Genomic DNA, 7,639 nt, shown 5'->3' on the forward strand with positions numbered 1-7,639 from the left:
AATTAAGAGATCACTCTTTCTGAATTAAAGCCAATAGATTTTGTGAAAAGCAAAAGGATAAAATACCAAATCTATTTTACTCTCTAGACATTTTAGTTAAAATACTTCTTTTCACAATTTTTATCTTGTATGGAATTTTTAGAAACAGTACTTCAGTTTCATAATGTCACCTTTACTTCTTTAAACACGAAAGTTAAGTAAAGACAGAGAAGAGTCAAAGTCATGAACCAATGGTTTTCAGGAAAACAGATTATAAGATTTGTAAACTCACTCATAATAAAGACAAACAGGTTTAAACACCTAACTATCACTTTAATCCATAAGGCTACTGGAAGCAATATCAAATTTCACATGTGTATAACTTTTCATTGAACACTACCATTTATAAGCGTTTGTTGTACAGATATGTTGATGATTGTGAACAAAGACATAGGTGCAAAGATATATTTTATGTCAGTATGGATTGTAAATAATTTGAATATCAACACCAGAGGATGGGTTTGATAAATTGTGTGGGAATAATTCAACCAGTACAAAAAACATCGTAGTTTTATATACACTAAAACTGTATCTGTCTGTAATAAAAGAATGAAAATTAGTGCCTTAAGTTTAAAAGTAGGATGGAGACTTTTCAACATAGTTTTTATTGTGCTGTTTGAATTTGTACTATGCTTATTCTTGTATATATGTTTAACTGTAACAATTTATCTTAAGAATGTGCAATTAATTTTAATTATGTCTAACTTTTTAAAAGGGCTATGTTAGTAATGTGCACTTCCATATGTTAAATATATATTTAAGGAACAATACAACAAAATTCTTGACACATAAGATTCTAGAAATATATTACATCAATCTGTACTTTCTTATTGTCTGGAAGTTTAAGGCACATTTCTAATAAAATCTAACTTCACTTTAACCCAAGTTCTTTTATTTTTCTTTATAATGATGCCTGCATTAATCACCAAATATAGATGTTTACTTTAAATTTGATTTAAATTTTATCAGAGGTTAGGTGACTCATAGAAAAGATTTTCAAGCACCTCCAGTCAATTTTGCTTTTTTGTTTCTCTTCCAAGTTTTTATTTAAATTCCAGTTAGATAACACACAGTGTAATACTAGTTTCAGGTTTAGGATCTGTGATTCGTCACTTACATACAACACCCAGTGCTCCTCACAGTGCCCTCCTTAATCCCCATCACCCATTCAACCCATCCCTCTGCCCACCTCCCCTCCAGCAGCCTTTGGTTTATTGCCTATAGTTAAGAGCCCTTTTATGGTATGACTCTATTTTCCCCATCTATGGTCATCTGTTCTGTTTCTTCAGTTCCATATATGAGTGAAATCATTATTAGTCCTCACTTTGCCAGCAGTCTTATTTCAGAGTGGGAGAGAAATATTAATGCTGTGACCTAAACAGAAAACAATGGCAGAATGCTAAGCTCCATTACTACTCGTTATGGTTATTATTTACTCTTAAAAACAAGGTAGAAACCCAGTCACAGTATCTGAATGTATGTTAAGTTGAACCAGAAAAAGAGGGGGTAGAGGCTCCCGGGTGGTTCAGTCAGTTAAGCTTAAGCATCTGACTTGGGCTCAGGTCATGATCCAGGTCATTATCTCACAGTTCATGGGCTCGAGCCCCGCGTCCAGCTCTGTGCTGACAGCTAGCTCAGAGCCTGGAGCCTGTTTCAGGTTCTGTATCTCCCTCTCTCTCTGACCTTCCCCTACTCACGCTGTCTCTCTCTCAGAAATAAAAAAAACAAAATTTTTAAAAAGAGGGGTAAAGGCTCAGCCCTATATATATGTATATATATACATATATGTGTATATACATGTATATATACATATATATATACATCTTAGAAATGAATATATTCATTTTTTTGATTGGGCTAAGATTTGTCAAAGGGTCCTAATTTGGGGGAAAGGACCAAAGCAGAAATAGGAAATATGTCAGAATATCATAGCTAAATATACATTTAAAATATATTTCAACTTTATATATGAGTTTCTTTTATCTAGACTTTGCAACTCCAATCATTATAAGGGAAAATTTCCAATTCTCATAGACATTTAAAGACCATCAGATACAAAACAGCGATGGCATAGCACATTTTCTTCTTAGTGTGGAATGCTGAAGTATTGACAAAAGCCATAATTTAGCTTTATGAAGCAAAGAATTCAATTGTTGTGGTTCTCACTGCTGGAGCCAATCTATAAAATGAAACAGTTCAATCCCACTGTATAATTTATAAGAAATCAAATTAATGGTGCTGTAAACTACTCAAATACGTTTATTCTGCTCAAATGATAATTGTACAAGACTTTTTTCTCAGAAAACTTATTCCTGAGTAATATGTCTGATAGAACTACAAGATAATGGGGTGATTACTAGAAGGTCTCAGGAAATAGCAAATTTATGACATTATGTAGGTATGAATATCCCTTTAGCTAAAACGTTAGTTTAAGCATCCATGTCTAAAACTGCAATGCACTTCTGAATTTCATTAACAATATTAAGTTTAAATTAAAATATATCTAGAATTTTATTAATTTTTTATAGTGTGGCCATTGCTTAATTAATTTACTTTATTTGATTTTATTTAAAGTTTATTTATTTTTGAGAGATAGAGAGAAAAAGTAGGAGGAGTAGAAAGAGGAGAGAGCGAGCGAGAGACAGAGAGAGAGAGAGGGAGAGAGAATCCCAGGGAAGCTTCACACTGTCAATGCAGAGCCTGATGCAGGGTTCGATTTCGCAAACTGTGAGACAAACCAAGAGTTGGACACTTACCCACCTGACCCACCCAGACACCTCTAACGAATTCATTTTAAAAACATTTGATATTCTATATGCAAAGGTTGCACTCAAATATTTATGTACAAGTTTAGGAGATTATTTCACACAGAAAATTTATTTTAGAAATTTTATTACTTCTTACTTAAAAATAATTATATTCATAAGTTATTTAACTGAATAGGTGAGGATTTCATTTTCCATGAAAAAAATCTCACAGAAAAATGAATGCATTCATACTCACACATTTTACACAGAAACCACAGTTTCAGTAATTTCCTACAGCATAACTGTATTTTTCTGTCAGATTATGCATATTAAATTAATATTAATCCACAACATAATGCATTTTCTTCCAAAATATATTTTAAAAGTTTACCTGCATTGCTGAAAGAATTGAAGAAAATAATGATATTTGCACGTAAACCCATGAGCCCTAATGGGCATTAAAAATGGGCATTTTTAGTATAAAATAAGAACCAAATAATGGTATGAAGAGGAATGTACTAAACGTAATGAAAGAACACAGTAACAAATTACACTCATTCATTCATTCACAAATGTACATACAAAGGGGAGAAGTGATGTACTGGAAAGAATCAAACTACAAATAACAAAAATATAAATCCCAGCAGTTTCCCATAAAACATCACCTCTCTCTCCACATCTTACTACTGCTCTCATTCACATGCAAGTCAAATTATGCCCTACTTAACATGGCTTTCATACTTAAAAAGTCCAGAAATCAGGTGTCTTAAACACAATGTTAAAGTCATGGAATTTTCCTGCAACTGGAAACAATTAAATATCCAGCTTAGCTCTGGTATACTTGCACCAGCCTTTGGTGAACAATTCCAGAGCTAAGGATCCTAAAATTTATATAGCTAACAATGTTCCCTAAAAGGACAATAATCCTGTGACCTTCTTAGATAAAAATTACCAGGACTGTATCGGATAAAATTATTCAAATTAAATCATCATACCTAAAATCAAAAGCAAAAACAACAACAACAAAAAAAGAAGATCCAAATATGCCTCTAACATGTTTGAATTATAAATGCCAAATATGTGACACATAAGAGTGGTGATTAAGTCATTTAAAAGCTATGTTCTCAAAATTGTGTTTCTAAATAAAATTATTTGAATAATTCATTTCATGCAATATAAAAAATTAAATATAGAAAAATATGTTTGTTTGAAAATCATATCAGGCAAACAGCATCATGGCAGCTGGTTCAATTGTCCATGGCTGGAAATCAGCATATGCCTTGGTGTGAACTACAGACAAGCAGTGCCATCTGGTAAAAGGTTTTATTGTATTTTTATTGTGTTTATTGAGCATATATTATGTGCAAGACCTTGTGCTACATGCTAGAACTATGGTAATAGATAAAATATGATGTTTTCTCTCAGGAAGCTGATATTCTCAGGTAATTGTCAGGCAATCAAGTAATTACAATATAAGATATGTAAGTCTTACCATGTCTACCCTTTTAAAGAAGACAAACTTCACCTAAGTGAGAACTGATTACAGCATTTGGTATAATAAATATTGTCTAAAGTGCCATTCGTTTTTATAGAGTTTTTCATATTATTAAATTTTTATTAAAAAAATTAAGTGACCTCGTTAAGTTTCTTCAACAAAATGCCAAGATGATGCATTATATTTCATAATGCCCGGGCTCAATTCCTTTGACTCCCAAATAGATACAAATGATTTAATCTTTCTAAACTTTCTTATGGCCATCTCCAATAAAACCATATACTTCTGAGACAGAACCATCTCTATGAATTTTACTGTCTATATTAACATCCTCATGAGCATAACTTTATAATTCCAGAAAATTCTTACCAAGGAAAATAAATTTCAAATAACTTTATTGTTCACCACAGAATCTTCCTGATACACTTATAAGTTCTTCAAAACAAAGCAAACAATAGTTTATTGCCAATACTCTTTCAACCCCAGGACTCAAAATCCATCTTTTGCTCCATTCAGTAGTCCTAAACTGTTACATCCAGGGTCCTTATCCAATCCTAATCAAGCCTTACACTACTCACTTTGATGGACCAACATAAACAAAACTGTAAAATCTCAGAACTGTTCTAACTTTACCTTCTCTTCTCTGAGACACTATTGAGTCTCTGTCATGGAAATGGTGGCAGTGATAATAGAATCAGCTTTGTCTTATCAACAGGTTATTCTGGGAAGCCAGAATTCAACAATGTTATTATTGAAGTAAGTTTATAATTATATTTTAAAATATTTAATGACTTCTTGGTATACAATTTAAGTATTTAAAATTATGTGGAAATGTAACTAACTCATTTAACTTTGTATTTATAGAATTGTAGACAATAAAATATATTCAGGATAAATGAATATTTTAAAGATTAAGTTCCATAGGATTTTGTTATAAACTTTTCCTTATAAGACATATAGTGAAACTACAAAAGTAATGCTAAAACAAATATTAATACAGAGGTTAATTTGGAAAATTCTGCCCTTCATTTTTCAAGATTTAACAGTAAAATCAAAAATATAAAGGGAAGAGCTTCTAAATCAATAATCCCTAAAATCTCTTCCAAGTGCAAGAGTTATTGTAGAATCACTCTTTGATCATTGTATATTATTAAATACAACCTTTAAATGTTTTGAAAAATAATTATAAAAATAACTAAAGTATTGTGATTTTGTTATAAAACAATGTATAAGAGAACCCTAAACATTATTTTTAAAGCATACACCAGATGACCCTATGAACAGAACTCTCTCCCACGCTCTCTCTCTCTCTCTCTCTTCCTCTAACTCATCACCCCTATATGGATGCAAACTGTGCTAAAATCAAGACCACACAAGTCTGTATTATTCTATAATAACAAGATTTTCAGAATTCTTATCATAAAGACACACTTCCTGACTTTGGGGAAACTTACATTTTACCAATGGAACTCCTTGTTGGATTAAACTGGTAACCTACACTGAGGTTGAGGGTTTTTTTTTTTTAAGTCTATTTATCTATTTATTGAGAGAGAGAGAGAAAGAGAGAGAGACAGAGGGAAAGCAGGCATAAGCAGGGGAGGGACAGAGAGAGAGGGAGAGAGAGACTCTCAGCGCAGAGCTTGTCAGGGGCCTGGAACTCAGGAATCCTGAGATCATGACTTGAGTTGAAATCAAGAGTCAGACACTCAACTGGCCACCCAGTGAGCCACCCAGGCACCAAGAGGTTGAGGACTCTACATGAAATCCCATAAACACTTTAATATTTAAAAACACCGGAATGATTTTCCCAAAGGTTTTACGTTTTGAAAATACTGGTATATACTAAATCCAATTTCATAAGTGATGTGTGAAGAGCAATTTTATTTGAGCTATGGCCTGGGTCAAAGATCCATGAAAAAGGAGAGCAGTGGGCGGCTGGGTGGCTCAGTCAGTTGAGTATCTGACTCTTGATCTCAGCTCAGACCTTGATCTCAGGGTCATGAGCTCAAGCCCTTCATTGGGTTCCATGCTGAACGTGACACTTACTAAAAAAAGAAAAATAAAGACAGGGTAATGCCAGCCCTGTTGTGGGAGCCCCTTCTTTTTCTTCACAGGATCCACCAATCTCAGAATCCAGGAGCAACTTCACTGGTTATTTTGAGGTTTACCTATATTCATGTTTGCCCCATGGTTGCTTATGGCAGAGTCAAACTGACCAGATCTTTGCTGATTTGATATCAGTCCTTCTATCAACTCTGGGGTTTTTTCCCTCCAAATTTTTGTTTAAATTCCAGTTAGTTAATATGCAGTGTGATGGTTTCAGGTATGGGAGTTAGTGATTCAACACTTACATACAATACCCAGTGCTCATCACAAGTGCCCTCCTTAGTACCCGTCACCCATTTAACCCCCCGTCCACCTCCCTCCGATAGCCCTCAGTTTCTTCTCCATAGTTAAGAGTCTCTTTTACAGTTTGACTCCATCTCCCCACTCTGTTCAACTGTCTTGTTTCTTAAATTCCACAAATTTAAGTGAGTCAAATCATATGGTATTTGTCTTTCTCTGACTGACTTATTTTGCTTAGTGTAATACTCCATCCATCTACTCTGTTTAAACGGACCTTTTTCAGAACTATGTGTATGTGTGGGAGATGCACAGAGGGGAAGGGAACGCAAGTGAGTGTTTCTTCCCTTCTGGCTCTGAAATAATTCAGGGCAACAGACATAGTGAAAGTGACTTAACCTATATTCTACCCTCATCTATTCCTGGGGGGTGGGGGGTATATTGCTCATAAGTAGGTATAACGCTCACATGAATATATAATAAGGAAGAAATGAAGAGTATTTCAGCTGAAATTGAATATAAATTGAATATATTAACATAAAGTGTTTTTATATAATCCTGGTATCCTAATGTGGTTTGAGTTTCCCGTTTTATTTATTTTCTTCAAGTTTAAAATATCACTATTGGGGCGCCTGGGTGGCTTAGTTGGTTAAGCATCCGGCTTTCGCTTAGGTCATGATCTCACGGTTTGTGGGTTCGAGCCCCGCCTCAGGCTCTGTGCTGACTGCCAGCTCAGAGCATGGAGCCTATTTCAGAGTCTGTATCTCCTTCTCTCTCTGACCCTCCCCTGCTCACACTGTCTCTCTCTCTCCTAGAAATAAAATAAAAATTAAAAAAAATAAAAAAATAAAATATCACGATCATAGCCTAAGACTCATATTTAATGAAATAAGTCAGGTGTTAAAAACCAGATCAAGAGTGAAGTACAGCTGACTGACTATAGTTAATACTGCTACGTTGCATATATGGAGGTTCTGAGAGGGTGGATCTTGAGAGCTTTAATCACAAGAAAATA

Source organism: Crocuta crocuta, unplaced genomic scaffold, assembly GCF_008692635.1.
Source record: "Crocuta crocuta isolate KB4526 unplaced genomic scaffold, BGI_CrCroc_1.0 scaffold1245, whole genome shotgun sequence".
Lineage (NCBI taxonomy): Eukaryota > Metazoa > Chordata > Mammalia > Carnivora > Hyaenidae > Crocuta > Crocuta crocuta.